The sequence below is a fragment of the Notamacropus eugenii genome, chromosome 2 (genome assembly GCF_028372415.1).
Source record: "Notamacropus eugenii isolate mMacEug1 chromosome 2, mMacEug1.pri_v2, whole genome shotgun sequence".
In the NCBI taxonomy this organism is placed as follows: Eukaryota; Metazoa; Chordata; class Mammalia; order Diprotodontia; family Macropodidae; genus Notamacropus; species Notamacropus eugenii.
This window is the reverse complement of record NC_092873.1, coordinates 199,677,597-199,697,124: the sequence shown is the minus strand read 5'-3', so window position 1 is coordinate 199,697,124 and position 19,528 is coordinate 199,677,597. Positions and strand designations below refer to the sequence as shown.

At 37.8% G+C, this 19,528-nt stretch overlaps 1 protein-coding gene and 1 pseudogene across 2 annotated transcripts in view; both read right to left on the bottom strand.

Moving 5' to 3' along the window:
* SLC35F1 (solute carrier family 35 member F1) overlaps positions 1 to 19,528 on the bottom strand; it is a 570,025-nt gene that overhangs the window by 517,670 nt on the left and 32,827 nt on the right. The window lies entirely within an intron of this gene.
* On the bottom strand, positions 2,132 to 3,980 carry LOC140526705 (YTH domain-containing family protein 1-like; annotated as a pseudogene).

Sequence of the window (19,528 nt, the reverse complement as noted above, 5' to 3'; positions counted from 1 at the left end):
GAAAATGCAAATTATTATAGCTATCAGTGAAGACACTGTCTTATGACAGAGCACCTCTCTCCCCATCCCCAACTCTACCCTCTCCTCTTGACCCTTTTTGCTTCTTCTACATTTACCTAAAAATCTGCCTGGGTCTATATTGTTCCTTGAGGTGCCAGTTGTCACCCATCCTGCAGGGTCCCAATTCCTTCCCTCCCTTCCTGGATAAGCAGATGTAGATGTCTCAGTCATCAAGAGCCCCAGGCCTCATCCAGGGTGTATGTGTGAGTATGTCATGTCCTTCCTTGAATCTGCTAGAGAAGCTTCATAGCCTGTAGCATGGGAGGTATGGGAGGGTTGTCGAGTGAGCTCAGGGTCAATGGGGGTCACTTTCTCGATTGTGAGTATTTTTTAACCTTCTTTTGAATTCTTGTTGTTATACACTATGGGAATGGCTGGAGTTTCTTTATCTTTGTTGTATAATTTCTGTTTTTGAGAGGTTAGAAGGGTCAGAGAAAACATATAGTCCACCATGTTGTTGCTTACGTGACCCAGACATCCTCAATTCAAACTTAATATTAGCATGAACCACCTACATTCACCTCTTGTTTTCTGGTCAACTCAGTAGCCAATGACTTTTTTTTTTTTAAAGGACTGGAAATTATTCCTTTACTTCAAAGGCTCTGGTCAGGTGTTACCTTTGTGAGAAGACCATTCCCCATCCTCCAGTTGAAAGTGATCTTTCCACCTTCAAATGTCAAATGTCCACCTGCACTGTTCCAAAACAGTGTGTCACACTCAAATAGAAATGGAGGTCATAAACCATAGATGTGGATTTCTGCAGGCCACAAATTCACTTTAAAATCTCACATATTAACACTATGCTCTATTGTAATTTTATTTATCTTGCTAAATATTTCCTAATTACATTTTAATCTGTTCTGACTACTGGGAGCTTTGTGCCTGCAGTATTTGTCACTTCTGTTTTAGACTGAAGTGTCTGGCCTTTACTATTATATTCTACTATAACTGACAATGCAGTGTATAACACAAAAGGCTCTGGATCTGGAGTCAGAGAATGTTGGTTCAAATCCTAGCCACTTGCTATTTTTTTGGGGGGAAGGTTTAAAAATTTTTATTTTACTCATTCAACAGAAAAAAAAAATTAAACATGTACACTGCCCATTTTAAACATTTGAGGCACAATCCATCATACTTTCTACCCTATTAGTTCCTACACTAAAACTCAGCATTATTGGTATAAGGCACTAAGATTCTCGAGTAAAAAATAAGGGAAAAATTAAAAATGTCTGTAATAGACTAAGAATACCAGGTTTAAAACACATTTTCCAAAATGTTGCATGTTGATAGCATCACATCATCACTATTATTAAGCTATGTAATTAATAAAGCCGTTTTGATTGAGAGAAAATAATATTCTCTGCAGGATATGGAATAGCAAACGCAGTCAAAAAGCTCTGGTTAACAGAACTTGAAAGGGATTCGTTTGTTTTTGTTAAAGAAATCAAAACAATTTTCCACAGCACCTGCAAACTTTAAATTTAATTTTTCCTCATTTCGTAGAAAATCAAACTGACAATTCTGGCTTTTTGGAAGTATAATCACAGACAAAACAAATGGCATAACATTCGCAAAATGATCTGACACCTTTTGATTTCAGTATTTTTTAATGTTTTACATGATAAAATAATACATGGTTTCTTATGTTTGCCATAAAATCATAAAAGGAGGAAGTACAAAGGGACATTTTTATAGATATATAAAATTACTGCGAATATAAGAAAAGGAACATCATTTTGGCCAAAACTATAAAACAATCTATAGGAAAGCATTAGGCCTGTCTTTTTTTTAGACTTTTTTTTAAAAAGATGCTTGTCTTATAGTTTATTGGGTCAGTCTGATTGATAACTGACTTTAAAATACTACTTTATTAATGAGTTCTAGAGCACTGTACTTAGAAAAAATACAACTTAATGCGGGTCTACCTGGGCAAAAAACGAAAACTGCTAAGTAATTAAAGATGTAACAATTTAATTTCCTCTGCATGAGAAGAAGTTATATTGGAGCTGAAAGCTTAGTCAGTTCTGATGCCTAGCATCAGCATTTTTTAGTTTGTGAACTATTTTAGTTAATCATTCTTGTTTGTTTCAATTCTCTCATTCCTAAAAAATTAAGCCTGAAGATTGGCAACAACTGCACATGAATGATAATACTACATCACCAGCATGTCACTTTGCCTGCTCGTGGACCCCAGTTTTGATCACCCATGCAGTCTTATCCTTGCACACTTCTTCGCATTTTTCATAATAAGAAACATCATCAAAGATGGAGGTTGTGGGTTTGGAAGTGGAAATAATTTTAAGCACTACTTTAGCTTTTTCTAAGGATACCTCTTGTGTGTCACAGGAGTTTGTAACTGGTTTGTTGTTATTTTTCTCCAGTCTGACATGTCAGTTTGTTGGGCACATCTTTGACAAAGATCCACTTAACATCAAACTTCCCTTCCAGTCCCTTCCTAGATCTGGAGCTGAGACCAGACACCAGCACTAGTGCCATACTCCACAGGTGACTTCATCTCAGCTACTCCACAAAATTGTCCACTACCACTGACACTGTAGAGCAAATAGACAGGAGCCTTACAGTTCATAAAGCTGAAAGCACTGCCTAATTGTGTGTTTTCATGTTCTATAAGACATGGAACGATGAATATCTTCTTCAGAATAACTCTTTATTACGAACTCATGTTCATCTTTAAGGTTTCAGTTAAATTCTATAAGGTTCTAACTATGGGCAGTTTCCAGTTTTTCCAGGTCAGGCTTTGATTCTCCAGTTGGAACAGAATGAGTTTGGGTATTTCCAGTAGAATAGCTATTGCCACTGTCCTCCACTTTGTCCAGAAGTTTCATTTTGGTTACAAGGGAGTATCCATTGGTTTGCGGGTAGTTGCTGATAGCGAGTCTAGGCCAAAGGAGGAGGTTCAGTTGAAATAGGCTGAACAATGTGTTGTTGCGGCTGTGGGAGAGACCGAGGTGATGGAATCTGCTAGGCAGTGGGAGCTGTGATCAAGGCTCCTTATTATCCCAATTCTTATGCCAATGTCCATATTGTGTTTTATAGGTGGCAGAGGTAAAGCACCCCCAATTATAAGTCTACTTTTTGTTATCATTTAAAGGTTATGGCTTTGCAGGTTTACGGGCAACAGCTCAAGATGTTGGTTTTGAAACTGCTAAGTTTACACTTGGCCCACCATTACCAAAAAGGGTGCTGGTTATTATAACACTGTTAACAGACCCTACTTTCTTAACTGTAGGTGTTGTCACATCTCCATCAGTCTTAAACCCAACCATTCCTTGTTCAATGCTGTTCATTCAAGGTGTTTTATTAAAAGTGTCATTAGCATCTCTCTGTCCATCAACATTAGTACCACCCAAAGAACTGGGTAGGTACCTATAACTGCTTCCATAAGCTGAATTTTGAGTCTGTTGTCCTTGGGATCCACTTGTTCCCCGTACTGAAAATGTAGGGTTTTGTGGGAGAAATTTAAACTTGTGTTGATAGATATTTTTTCCCAGACATCCAGTTTATCCAAAACCAGCATCATGCATGGAATGATGGCAGCCATTACTAAGCTGTCTATCGCTGTCCATAGGTGAGACATGGAGTAAGTGCATCACCACCAGTTGACCATGGTGCTTCACTGAGTAAGGAAATCCAATAGATGGTACATAGTAACTGGAAAGGTAGGAGTCAGCCATTGAGGACTGTCCAGAAAAGCAGGGTTCAAAGTCATTGCCATGGACCATATTCTTCTGATACAATGAACCATTTTGTAAAAGGGTCTCTGCTGGTGGCCTACATAATTCATGAACCTGGACCCGAGGTGGGAACAAGGAGGGAGGGGAGAGAAAGAGGAAGCCCTTACCCAGTCCAGGAGGCAGGGACACCGAGGGTCCAGTTGGGGCTGGGTCCACGCAGTGCAGCTAAGGGTAGCATGGCACTGAGGGCCTGTATCCCCTAGGGCTGTGGGGACAGCCTACTTGCTAATTTTTTTTTACACTGGGTAAGTCTCTTAATATCTCTGGCACTCAGTTTACACACACCCACACCCACATACCATATATAAAATTTATGGTGTGTTTATATACCATATATGGAATAGCACATGGAGTATCATGTAACATTACATATCTATGAGTGTATATTATATATGCTTATACATATGTGTATATGTGCCTGATTTTATACATATACACAAACATAGACATACATTCATGTACATATCTGTATCCCTATAAAACACAAGGAAGAGTTCACATTTTCTATATTTGTTCCCTTCCATATGTATGGCCTGGCCACATATATGCCCTATGTGTGCCGCTCCATATGTGTATGACTTGTACGCCATTCATCTACACAACCCTACATACATGTGTATTAGCCATGCATGTTCCTTACATATTTGTTTTTCCAAACATGTTCCTTAGGCATGTTCCCTTTTACCACTGATGGTTATGGGTGTTTGTGGGAGAGTGTGCCTCATATTTATGAAGGAACTGTTTTATTACTACTTTTCAACTACTTTTCCCTTTGTGCTATTAGATTAAATGTTTTTGCTTTGAGCCAATTGTGTCCTCTGACTAACTACTACAAGTAAATACATTAGTTGGGAATTTATGAGCTGGGATTTGGAAAAGATACAGATTCACAAAGTGGCTTGAATCTGGGGAAGGCCTGTCTAGGGGACCCATGTCAAAGTTAGGAGGGGATAGATGCTACCTATACAAGCTGGGGTCTTTTCTCTTTTTAGAGGGTAGCCCCTTTTAGAGCAGAGACAGTGCTGTTTTTCATCTTCATAGTCCCAGGGCCTATTAAGTGCAAAAGCACATAGGAAATCCATAAAAATGTTGAGTTACCCTGATCCATAGATAAAGTTGAGCACGGTAGAAGAGAGAAGTGTGTAGGATTACAAGCTTTAATTGTTATGTTTTCATGTGTTTGATTCTCATCTCTCTGTAAGTTCCTTAAAGGTAGGTTTCAAACAGTTCCCAATATATAGAAGTGCCTCCTATTCTGCAGGGGTTCAATAAAAGTTTGTTCACTAAAGCTGAAGGGAAGTGAGGGAGGCAGAGGGAAGTGAGAGAAAGTATGCATGAACAAACATGTACTTAGTTGAATGACTGAAAGGGAAAGCTAACCTTACCTTGCTCTTTCAAAACTTCAAGTCCTCCTGTTTCACGTTTATGACAAAAATTAGTTGACTCAGTCCTTAGGAACTAATTCAATACAATCTATGGAGTTTATCATTTTATCACCCTTTTCCAAGAATGACAGATGTTCCCAGGTGTTAGAGGAAAAAAATTGCAGAAAGTACCTATGTTTACTTCCTGAAAAGGCTCCAGCAAACAAAATGAACACTTAAAGAATATATATTTGTAAATATCCCGGGCACAAAGCTGATGCTAAATAAATATGTGTTTAATGGAAATATTTGGTCATTCAAATATTTCTCAAATATTCTTTGTAAGTATTATGAATAATTCACTCCTTGCTATACTTCTGCTTCTCATGACTGACTTGAATCATCATTAGGTATTTGTTGAGAGCTCTGTTGGGTACGTTATTAGCCAAAGGATCCATTATCTCCAAAAGCAACTAGGATACTTTTGCTAAGAAAGAGATTCAAGTTACCTACCTGAAACTGATGAAATGGGACCTTGTAGGCCCCTAATTCTAAATCAAGTTACACAAGATTTGAGATTTAAAACTTTGGTTGGTCTTTGGGATTTCAACTTGTAAAAGGGCTAATTCCTACTCTATGAAGTATCTTGTCTTTATCACAGAAGCAGAAAACAATGAAAATATTATGGGATTTACCTTAAAGGAAGATAATTAGATTCAATGCATTTTAAAATAGCAAAATTCTCCTATATATATATATATACGTATATATATATGTGTGTATATATATATATACACATATATACACACACACACTCACACACATATATATAATATACATACACACAAATATATGTGTATAAATGTGCATACACATATATACATGTTACCTGAGGCATCAAAGTCTAAAAGTAATTGATTCTAAGTAAGGATATTTCTCTTAAGATGCTAAAAGCTTCATTTTATTTCAGGAACACCTCTTTTTCAATACAGAATTTACACATCAGAACAGGATTTCTGTCCTGTTTTTTAGTTAATTTAAACATCATAGCAAACAAGTCAAAACTTTAAAACATCAAAAGAAGCCAACCTGTATACAATGATGAAATTTTAAATTCACTCAAAGGAAGTCAACAAATACAGTATACAATATCAGGAGTCTGCCTCACAAGGACACCATGGTAGTACCCTTCTGGGACATGGCAGCAATCTCTACACATAGTGGGCACCAATCTCCCATATTATGCAATGGGAATCAGTACCCTCATTTAGCTCTACCCCAAAACTCCCAGTATTACTGAATCATTCTTCTGGGAGACAGAGACTCTCTCCAACCTATCCCTCCACCTACCCACACCCACAAAAAACTGGCATATGAGAGTTTTTTTTCAGGAAATGGGCTGTACCTGCTCCCATCACAACTCACCCATTGGCAGATCTGTCCTAATAGTGCCATCCCTTCTGTTTTCTGTGCCACTACTACTGATGCCTCAACCCACTCCCAACTACTTTTTAAGGTGCTGGATGTTTGGCTCCCTATAATTATGTCTCTGCTATCAGGTATCTAATAGAGAAAAACAAGATTAAGTACAAATCAGTCCTCAGTTACGAGAGGGAAACGTAGTGTAGTGGAAAGCCTAATGACTTGTTTTGAAGTCAGTACACCTCAGTTCCCATCCCAGATCCAACACTTACTAGCTATGCCACCCGAGGAAAGCTGGTCTACTTCTGTGAGTCTCAGTGTCTTCATGGGAATGGTGATATTTATGTTACCAACTCAGGACAATAGAATCACAGATTTAAAGCTAGAAGGGACCTAAGAGAACTTTGCTGGTGGCCTCCTTTTGTTATGAATAATATACTATGTAAAACTTCCAAAGCTTTTGCAAATTTAAATTACCTTTATATTTTTTTAAAGAAGTACATGCATGAATGTGAAAGCATAAAATGAAAGGCATCTAAAGGTAAAAGGTAAAGCCAGTTTTAGTGGCTAAAAAGCATATTAGACAGAGGGATAACATTTCTAAAGCTTTCCTTATGACTGAAACTATACTTTCTTAGTCCTAAGGCTTTCTTCAAAGGCATGGATGAGGAAAAAAATTACATCTTTATCTTCACTAACCTCTAGCTGAAATTTCATTTCTTTCAATTATGAACATGGGCTACAAAATACCATTTCAAGAACGAGTCCATAAATTTCAGCAGCCTAATAAAGAGGTCCAGGACACAGAGAAAGACTAGAATTTAAGAATATGTTGGAAAAATAAGCAAAATTTTACAACAATTGACCACATGATCCTTCTGGTATTAAGAGCCCCTGTATTAAAGCATTCTATCCCTAACCCTCCAAGGTAATCTTCACTCCCTGATTGCCAGGGGATCAGAAGCAATGAATACAGAGAAACTCTGCTAATTATATTTTTCTATTTTTTTTAAAATGGCACCTATCCATTTTAAGAAGAAAATCAAAACATATTCCTTGCAAACTCCCTGTGCATGCACATGCATGCACGCACACACACACACACACACACACACACACACACACACACACATCAGAAGCAACAGCAACAGAGATTCTAAAAGGACTTCAGAAATATCCCACCAGAATGCCAAGGTAGCACACTGAATGAAAGGAGTGATCAGAGGCTGGCCACACTCAGCCTCTGACCTAGGAATATCGGAATTGATCACATAGGCCTCTTTCCTTTTCTGTCTCCCCTATCCCTTTCCCCTAGAAGGGAGCTGCAGGTCTGCCAGTAAAAAGGGAATCTGCTTAAGATTTCCCCAGGTACTTCCAACTCTATACGGAAAACAGTGACCAAGTAGCTATGGCTCTTCCCTTTAAGGCCTACAAAACACTTTACATTACAGGACCACATCACAAAACTATGAGATAGGCAGTTATAACCATTATTATTCCCATTTTACAAATGAAGAAAGTGAGACTCAGGCAAGATGAAGTATTCAAGGTCACCCAATTTGGGTGGCTGTTTGGGGGCCAAGTCCACTTTTCCTTCTACTACTACTTCTAATATTACTTTTCTCTAACCCAGCTTCTGCTAAAGGTGCTTAAGCTCCCAACCTGAATCAGTAAAAGGAAAAGTAATCACAAATATAAATAGTCTTTTAATTGCCAAAGTTAGGTTGTGTCTGGGCGTCAGGTTTCCTAATCTGCAAAATAGTAATAGTGAAGCGTCTGTAGTGCTTTAAGGTGTGTAAACAGTTCTACAAATACTCTCTGTGATCCTCAGGACAAGGTGATGAGAGAGGACCTGTTATCATCCTCACTTTACAGATGAGGACAATGAGATTCAGAGTGATAGAGTGAATTCTCCAAGATCCCACAGCCAATAAGCTTTCTGAGACAGGATTTAAACTCAAGTCTTCCTGATTTCTAGTCCAACTCTATCTACTAACTTCATGCTAACACCACAAGAGGAATGGACTAAAAGATGATTCTTTAATTCTTTTACAAATTATCCCACCTCCCTATATCTGGCACTCTTTTAATAAACCTAGTATCACAGAATCTCCATATCTATAATCTATGTATTTTTTCCCTTCTCTAAATAACACTTTCATTTTGAATGCAACTAGCACAAAAGAAGAGGGTCTTCTGTCAGTCTGGGCAGTTATTAAGGTCTAGTGGAGTTGAGCCTTGTGAAGTATGTCAGTCAGTCAATGAACATTTATTAAACACCTACTACGTGCCAGGGACTGAACTAAGCACTGGGGATATAAAGAGAGACAAAAGACAATCCTTGCACTTGTGGAGTTCACAATCTAACAGGGAGATGACCAGCAGACAAATATGCACAGACAATATACAAGATAAATAGGAAATAATCAACAGAAGGAAGGCCCTAGAATTAAGAGGGATTGGGGAAGGTTTCCTATACCATCCCTGTAGGGATTTTAAGTGAGACTTGAATGAGAAGGTGGAAGGGAGGAAGCTGTATAAGAGCCAAATGAGGCCTTCAAAATGTAACTAAAGCAGCACAGGTTATCTCCAATCTCAATGGTCTGATCACTCCACACCTTGGTTGCCTTATTTCGGATCTTGACCTAATTCAGACTGCTTTTTCTGAACTTTTCTGCCTCTCCATTATGAATGTGGGATCCTGGCTCTCATCCCCATCTCTCTTCTCGTGGTTTGATTGGCCCTAGGATCCCAGGGATGGCTCAACTCCCAGACTTCACCTGGTTTTTGCTGTTATCACAGTATTTGGTAACCAGCTACCTACCTATTTGGAAGCACCAGTGCACATATAGGACACTTGTGGCTCTCTGCTGCCCCTGACTGGCCCCCAGCTGTCAGGTCTACTCTTGTTAAGTTTTTTAATGCCCCACTTATCCCCTCTAGCCCTGAGTCCCCTGGGAATTATTCATGGACATTACAACATTGCAGTCACTTACTGCTGTGTAACTTTTGCATAAGTACCTGTTCTAAATTATTTACCAAGGTTATTGAAGAAGGTGGAGGATCAAGGCCTAGATTCTCACTTTAACTACCCTCCTCTCCCCCTCCCCCATCTGTGTCAGGAAAATAGTGACAAGAAATTTATAGAAGTAAACAGGAAAAATAGAAATGAAGTTTACTGCAATCTTGGGCTTTTCTCTAAAACATTATTTTGGCTCTTAAAAATTATGTCATAAAATATTCACTGGCCTCACTCAGGGGGATTTCACAAAACCATTAAAGCTGGAAATGAGTTTAGAGATTATCTACTCCAACCCCATTCATTTTCTACCTATGGGAGTTGAATTACATGTGAACTGAAGAGAGGGGAAGTGATTTTGCTACAATCAAGAATCCTTTCTATTATAATATATTTCTCAAAAGTCAGACCCTTACCTCCAAAATCTCTTCTGTTGTTTCCTAAGTCTCGAGATTTTGGAATGGCTAATGTTTACTCAAGAAAATTTCCTTTCTCCAAATTTCCCCACAAACAACGGTTCCCAATGAACGAAGTCAAAAGAAATGGTACAAAGAAAGGGAAGAGAGACAATGTTTAATTTTGTTCTGAGACTTCTTGACCAATTTTTATCTGTCTAACTTTTTTTTAGTGTTAACCAGCTTCCTATGGATTCATGGAAGTCGATTACTGAAGAAAGCCAATGATCTGCAGTCACAAAGAGAAGAATGAATGCCCAGTGAGAGAATGTTGTCTCAAGTTTTTAGTTTTCATTTATCTTAACTTTCCCTTTCCATAAAATTAATTAGAAAATTTGGCAGGAGCAGAAGTGGCATGGGGACCGTAGTCAGACTAGAGTTCTCAAATTTTCCAAAACTTTGAATCCGTCGTGAATCTGGACAAAGGCTTACTGGAAACTGAGACATCTTTGCTATTGCCCAATGCACCCACCCTTTTCTGCAGTTCACTACCAATACTTCTTCATTTGGACGGTAATCGGATTCACATCTATTCGAGTACAGGTGTTGGGAGACTTTTATGAGTCATTCCTGGCTCTCCCAGAGACTTGCTGCGTGCAAGTTTTCTATGATTTATTACCTGTTTATTCAGAGTGCAAAATCCTGGAGAGAGGTTAATTACTTTTTTTGCTAAATAAATGTTTGATTATTATGCACTACCTATGAAAGGAAATTTTTTGTTTAATGCTTGGTAATAGCTTTAAATTTATCATTAATTCATTTTTTGAAAATGAACTTTTGAAGAGCTATTCATTTTAGAATAAGCAATAACGGGAAGTCCAGTAATATAATTCAGTGATATGGATTTTAGCTTTTATCATATGGTACTTTCCAAGTAGTAAAGTCTCACAATTTACTTTGTGGTGTTTATATATAGTCTTGCATATATTTAACTAATAATTTTTGGAAATAATGTCTTATAAAAGTTATCTCTGCTAACATAGTGGAAAGTGTGCTAGATTTGGATTCAGAAGACCTGCACCTAAATCCTGGTTCTCCCATATACTCCCTTGTGACCTTGGATAAGTCATTTCACTTCTCTGGGCCTCAGTTTCTCCATCTGTAACATAAAAGGGTTAGACTAGATAACTACCTTCTATCTCTACTTTATTATTCTGACAAGTTTTCTCAGACACCTGGCAAAAGTTGGTGATTCTGAAAAAATTAATTTTATGTTGTTGGAAATTAATGATGTATAAGCAAGCATAATGGAATTAAAAATCAATGGAAACTGACACATCCAATAGCCAAATTCAACCTAACCATTTATGAAGGTGAGAGAGATCAGCAAACATGGTACTCCTTCTACCTCTTCAAATCTCTCTACAAGTCCCCATTAATTTCCTTTTATCATCTTCATATATAACATTCATCAGCCCCTATCTGTTTTTTTCTCATCATCATTTGATCACCTAGCTCACCCTTACTTTTCGTTAATACAGGCTATGAATCTGGTTGAGAAGACCTTAAGCTCAAAATGTTGCAGTGAACGCTTGGAAAACAAGACATCAAATTTTTTTAAAGTTATATATATTTCAACTATAATAGTGATGATCATGATAGGAGTGGTTGTAGTAGTAGTAGTAGTAGCAGTAGCAGTACTAGTAGTAGTAGTAATAGCAGCAACTGACATTTCTATGGTACTTGAACATTTGCAAAACACTTCAGGATATTTTCTCACTTAAGCCTCTTAATAATCCTGTGATATGAAAACTATTGTCCCCATTTCCCAGATGACAAACCTGAGGCATAGATAAGTGAACTAACTTGCTTGCAGTCAGATAGGTACTACGTACCAATGGTGGGGTTTGAACCCAGTTCTTCCTCACTCTGAGTGTAACAATCTATCTACTACATCATTTCATTTCTTCCTACAATACACCTCAAAAAAATGGAGAGCTAAGTCATGTAACAAAAAGAAATTCAACAATGAAATTTATAGTTCCTGATACTTTACCTCTTCCATGAAGTCTTCCCAGACAAATCAGAAATGAATTGATAATTTTCCCCAATTCTTGTTTCTAAACATAAAACTGACTCACTATCCCACTAATACAGCTCACCTTTAGCTTTTATATAAAATATACTATTTAATGTTATTTGTGTTATTCTAGCTTCATTGATCATTTGTTTCATATGTATATATGTACTACATGACATGCTTTTATATATAACATGCATATATGCATATATACATAAATGTGCAAACATGTTCGTGCGTATCTACACATACATATATTGCTTATATACATGCATGCATGCATGCATACACACATACATACTATATCCTCTGAAAGGAAGTGTGGCTTAGTAGATAAAGAGCTGGTGGCCTCGGACTCAGGAAAATCTATGTTCAAGTCCAGTCCTTTGCCAGATATTGATGGCGTGCCTCTTGGCAAGTCTCTTAACCTCTCACTGACTTAGGCAAAGATGATAAAAGTATGAGTTGATAGAGGAGCCTCCTCACCAAGAGCCTCCATCTAAGGATGAAATCATAGTTCTTGGAAAGACAAAGGCAATCCTGGAGAAATAGGAGAAGCACACAGACAATATGTATTTCTATGTCTAGGCCAGGAATGTGGCCAAGGGTGATAACTGTGTCATGATATCCATAAGTCTTCCATAGCACTTACTGGGGGTAGGCAAAACAGGGTACCGTGAGTCCAAAACCAATGAACAGTTAGCAGGGAATGTCAGAAGATAAGGCTTGTGGGTAGCAAAGCAGGGTTGGTAGTGGGAAAACTGATACAGAGGCTATGAGAAGCCAGACAAAGACAGTTCCCTCTAATCAGAGGAGATCAAACACTGGATTTTAATCCATAGTCTCAACAGAGCCAAAAAGAATAGGAATGCCCATATTTAGAGGCAATACAGCAGAGTAGAAAAAATGCTGGACATGGAATCAGGAGAACATGTTTAGAATCCTGTCTTTGATATATAATTATATATATTATAATATATTGTGTGCACATTTGGACAGACTAACTTGCCTGAGCCTCAGTTTCTTCATCTGTAAAATGAATGCAGTAATGGCACCTGCCTGAAGAGATTGCTTTGAGGAACAAACGAGGCAATGTGTTTAAATGACTGAAAAACCTTAAAATACAATAGAAATATGAACTATTCATCTCATTTTCTATTCCAAACTATTCTTGGCAGTAAGGAAATCTGAGGATGGAGAAGCGGTCCGCTTTACATGACCAGATCACAAGTCTGAAAATGCTAGCCAGAGGAGTCAACGGAAGGGTCTGAGCGGAGATTTTGTTACAATCTGTTACACTCAGTGAACTGGGACCACGTGAAGGTTTTTTAAAGTAGACTAAGTAGGGATATCCATGCGTATCTAATCTTTAAAATGGGCTACTTGGAAATCTCCAAATCATTTCTGCATCCTCCTGAATGGATGGCAAGTATGCTAGGGATCGTAGCCCCAAACACACATATGTGTTAGGAATAGTGTATGTGTCTTTTTAGGATAACTGTCTCCAAAATGAGGACTGTAGTATAACACCAAGGAGGTTGAGTCCTGAATCTGAGGGGTGTGTTGTAAAAATCAGAGGGTGAAAAGTTGGGTTGAATCTCTCCCTCCCCAGAATAGCCAATTGGCAGTCTTGCCTTTAACACAGCCATACCTATCCTTCACCCATTCTCTCCACTGCTTTGGTCTAATGAGCAAAAGAGGTAGTCAAAAGAATTGGTGAGATGCATGTGTGGGAGCAAGGAGGTGTCACATTTAAATTAGGAAAGAGACAAGTCAGGACAGCACTGATGATGTCAGACTTTTCCTTGCCCAGATTAGCTTCTGAATTCACTCACTTTGCTCAACAATGGGCTAGCTAAGGTCAGAGACAGTCAGAGGTCCTAAAGATTAAGGAATGCACAAACCTTCATTGTTTAAATCTGTATTGGATTTCAAGTTCTGTACCCAGCCATCAAGAGCCCAAGTTCTTGCTCTCCATCTGACATCAGTGCACCTGTCTGTGCAAACTATGTTGTTCACACTCATTTTCCCACTTGAGGGACAACTAAAATTGTATATTTCCTTAAACTCCTGGGTTTGCATTAATCCTAAATCTTGGAGTACTCTGATGAGCTAAGACAGTGACAGGCTTGAAGTGGTTTGCAGATATTTATTATTCATTATTCTCTGATTATGTACTATTAATTTGCTCATTGATTCTCTTGCTAAGAGTAAAAATAACTATCTAGACTAGTTCGTCTGTTTCTCAGTAGAGCTGACTGCATTATTAAAAAGTCATGTGACTAAGACTGAACTATAACAAATTCAAGTAGGAAGGCAGGGTTTGGTCATTATCTAAGGGGCTCGGGGCTAAGTTTTAATTAGGTATATCCACAAATCTACACACTTCTTAATGAGTGCACACTCTCAGGCACCTTAACCAAGATGAGTGTGGCACTCTTTGAGACCTATATCTTTTTTTGAATAAAATCAGGTAAGCTGAGATCAATATGCCTGGCAGTTAGTGTTTTACACAAAATAGGTACTTCACATATATTCTAATGAATTAAGCCTGCTAATATTACCACCCTTTCTGCCTATAACAGTCATTACATAGTAATTCACCTGCTTGCCCCCCCCCCCAAGGTTTGCTTCCTCTTGACATTTCCTGAAACCATACTCCCCAATGTCTCTCTTGGACGATAAACATTGTCCTCCTGTGTGAAAGGACGTTGTCACATCAGATTAGCCCACCCATGAAGAAAGCCAAAAGGTGATGAAAGGGTTAAATAAGAACTGTTACTAAGTGTAGAAAGTATCTAAAGGACTTGTCCAAGGTCAACACTAGTCATCAGCACTAGTATTTGGGGATAAAACTCGGAATTCTTGACTCCCACAATTGTGCTTAGTCTATCTTCCCTCTCTAAAATGACTGTCTGAAGGATCATTATTGCTTAATAACTATTAAGGGTCCTCTGGGAACTAGGCACTGTAAGTAACACTGAAATAGGTATGATCCTTTCCTGGAGGAGTTTACTAACTCAATTAGGCACAGAGAGCCACTTAGCAAAAGGCCTAGAATGGCACAAGATTGGAAAAATAGAGAAAGGAGAAAACAAAAGGCAAGGCCACACACCAGATGGGGAAAAGGCATTAAAAATGAAATGAAAGTCTGGTGTTGAGCCTCATTTCCCCAGTGATGTTTACATTTAGATTAGTTTCTGGAGGCAGGCCAGAAAACCACTAGTCTCATTTGAGATTAGTAGAGGAACACTACCATCTTATTATATATTTGCCTGTTTTATAATCCTTTCCTAAAACTCATTAAGAAACTTGATTTTCTATGATAGATCAGACTGTTGGCTTATCAAGCCTAGTATTCAACATTTGTCAGTGACCCCGTTAAAGGAATTTTGTGAGGGTTAGGAGGGGAGCCAAAATGGACTCAGTCAACTGTGTAATGTCACATATAGAGAGCTTCTGTAGGACAGTATTATTCTGGGAGGGTGGTCATTTCTCTGTACTCCTTTTTTCCTCCATGAGATCAGAATTTACCCAGAAGAGAGCAGCTTTCCTTGACCTTTAATGTTGTTATTAGTAATCATAAGCTTCCCATCCATTTATCCATACCCAATCATAGTTTGATGGCATTTTACAGCTGAAAGTTTCACAAGTTAACTTGATACAGAAAGAAATCTCTCCTTTTGTTCTACTCTGATTAATTCCAAGAATTTTCTTTTTTTTCCTCTTGTAATGCAAGGAGTATTACAAAAGGGTAATAAGGAGGGACTGGTATATGAGCTGTTTAAGCAGTGAAAATATTACTCTAGAAATTAGGAAAGAGGTTTCAAACATACCTAGTGACTTTCAGGCCAGTGTGTTTTGTTCAATTTCTCATGTAATGTTTTTTGTACTTTATTTAGATCCTTAACTTTCTTATACAAATATCAAAAAAGCAAAACAATAGCATCTCATCGAACTGTAATTGGGTAAATGTAGAAAGTCTTATATTTTGAGATTTATTTAGTGTAGTACAAATATTATCAGAAAAGTGTTTTCATTTAATTGTTATTTTTAATGGTACTCAAGTTTGGTTTTATTATTTCTTAAGGCCATGTGTTTTTATAGGGGAATGCATCTCTTATTTGGTCATAGAAGTCAATGGGACAATTGAATACAATTCAATGAGCATTTATTTTAATGTAAGATTCACTTTATAAGTAACTTTTGGTGAACATAGTTCTTCAGGAATCCTCTCTCTCTCTCTCTCCCTCCTCTTCCTCCTCCTCTTCAACTCTCAGTATCTCAGGATTCCTTCAAGGCTCAGTTCAAATGTTACCTTCTGTAGGAAGCCTTTCCAGAACCTCCTATTTTTCTCCCAATCAATGACTTTGTATTAATTTCTTTGTGTGTACATGTTGTCTCTCCCCAACAAGATTTGTCTTTATATGCCTTCCTGTCTGCACCATGATTTCTGGAGTGACCTGAGCCATGCATCACTTCATTCTTAACGGGATTCTCCAGAATTCACCTCTTCCTCCTCATCAGTTGCCTTGCCTCCTTCCCCCACTCCCTGACCCTTTCTAGTTGCCCTTACTGTGTGGTCTTCCCCCATTAGTATGTAAACTTCTCAAGAATAAGGGCTGTTTTGCCCATTAGTATATGAATTCCCAGATTTTAGCACAGTATCTGGTACATAGTAAGAGCTTAATAAATGCTTTTCCTATCTAAAACCCCCAAACCTAGCATAGTGTCTGTCTCCTAGGTAGTACTTAATGAATGTTTGTGGAATTGAATTCTATAAATGAGAGTTCTTTTGCCCATACCTTCTTCATGGCAAAGCCATACAAAAAAGAATATTAAGTAAAATTTATGATGAAAATATAGCTTCAAGAATTAAAATTCACTCATTTAAAACCCTTCAAGATACATACAACATAGTGGGAAAAGGTCTCTGGAATGGGCAAGACACAATCTCTCCAGTCCTTGGCCTGAGGGAAGAAATTTGTGATCAAATTCTGGCTGATATTAATTGTATGGCCTCGAAAAAGTTGACTTTCTTCTCTAAGTTTCAGTTTCCTCACTATATTATCTGAGTAATGTACTGTAATGCCAATGAGATTAAAGAGCTTCCCCATTCATTAATGGGCCTGCCCATTAAAGGGAGTTGATTAGGGGAGATTTGTAGGAAGGCCCACACCTTTTGTTAATTTCTAGTGTACTGGTTCTCAAGGGTTGTGATGCCCTCTGGCTCTGAAAAGGTATACATACTCTGAAGTGAGATTTTACTCTGGGGCCTACTCATTGGAAGTGTTTGTTTGGCCAGATGAGACTGGGATTTGAAAACTCCCATGCTGGTGCTTCTGTCTCTGGTAACTATGTATGTGTGGTCAGACAGTTAGATCTGTCTGTTGATCTGTGATATATGTATTGCTTACAGTCAGGCAGCTGGAAGCCCTATCTGTTGATCTTTATTTCTCTGTTTGTATTTTCTCTAAAGCTCAGGGTGCTGACTTTTTCCCCCAAACTAAGTGAATGAAGTACTACATGCTTGATTAAAGTGTTGATGCCACAAGTTGCTTTCCTTTTAGAAAAGCAGAGCTAAAGAACCTGTGCTAGTTCCTCCTGTATATGTCAGGGTACTTGCTTTTACATGTACCTACCTCATTGGGTTTGCTTTAAAGAAAGTATTTTGCAGAACTTGAGGTGCTATATAAATGTCAGTTACGATTACTATAGTGCTTTTTTTGTTGTACTGGTTAGGGAGGGAGACTTTATAGCCTCTGAATTTGTCTTAACTAAAAACATCTTCCTCCATCACACTAAACTCTATTGCCTCTGGCCTTGCCAGGTGGAATCATTTCCAATAAAATCTCTGTAGAATGAAACTTAATTCGAGAGAAACTTAATTCTAATTTTCCTGAACCGCTTTAAAGAATTTTTTTTTTAAATACAGGTACAATGTTAGAATCTGAAAGATTAATTGGATTTTAAGAAATATTAAAAGGAACATTTGGAGGGAAAGTAGCAAGGGCATGAAAAGTAATAGCAGATTTCAAAAGCTTCATCTTTCTGCTGTTGTTATTTCCAGAATGTATAGAAGGAAGAAAAGGCTTTGCCCTCACTTTGTGCTGCGAGAATGAAGAGTTTATTTTCTGCCAACCAAACAGAAACGTATAAGGCTTCTGAAGAGATTTGCTCTCCATCATGACAATATACTGAGGAACACGGAATTACCTTTAAATGGATTGGTAGCTTCTGATCTTGACCTACAAGGAGCTGTTAAGAAGATGAATCCCGTTCTCAGCACAGAATGACAACTGCTCATCTCTCCTTGGGTTTTGGACACTAGGGTTATACTGCTGACTCCCTTGTATTCCCTTTACTTAGCAACTTTTACAGTTTCTCAGCCCCTTTTACTGTCTCCAAAGAAATATGCACAAAAGTCAGCTTTCCAAACTTTCTTGATTTGTTATTCCTATAGAATATTTGTTGGAGATGAGGAGGGAAGAATAAGGAGACACTGGTTTAGACTTGAGATTTTATCGGTGCAATTGATGAAGTGGGGAGGAAACTCCTTCTATTTCTGTAACTTAGAGTGTCAGAGTTAGCTGCCTACCAGCCCAGAAAGGTTACGTAATTCACTCAATCACACAGACATTAATTCTCAGAGGCATGACTTGACCCTGGGTTTTCTTGACTCCAAGGACAGCTCTCTAATCATTACTTCATTGCTGATTCTTATCAAATGTATATTTGTAGTAATTAATTATTATTAATAATTATTAATTTTTAGTAATTTTTTCTGCCATTTACGGTAGTTACGTAACCCAATGAACAGAGCATTAGGCCTACAGTCAGGAAGACTTGAGTTCAGATGCTATCTCAGATACTTACTATCTGTATAACACAGGGCAAGTCACAAAATATTTGTCTGCCTCAGTTTCCTCATTTGTAAAATGGGAATAATAAGAGCCTCTACCTTCCAAAATTGGTATAAAGGTAAAATGAGATATGAGATGTAAAATGACCTAAAAATATCTAGGTCATAATTAGTGAGAATAATGAATCCCCTGAAGTAATCAAATTATTGAATTCACATTACATATTTCCACTAGCCATGAACCAATTACCATAATTTACATAATTATAACTTTGAATAGTGCAAATTCAAACATGTGTGGTCACTTCTGAAGATTCATTATTTGCACTAAATGTTTTGCAAACTTTGAAAAGCCTTATAAATACTAGCTATAATTATTTAAATATGCACATATACATATGAAAAGCAAAAAATTAGCAGCCAACCCAGTAGAGTACCTGGTTTTGAGTTCCAAGATGCTGTTCTAGAGAATATACCAGATGTTTCAGGGGTAGGCTCAAGAAAAAAAAATATATTTGTGAATTGATAAAACTCACCTAACCCTGTATCTTCTTATTTATTATCTATAAGA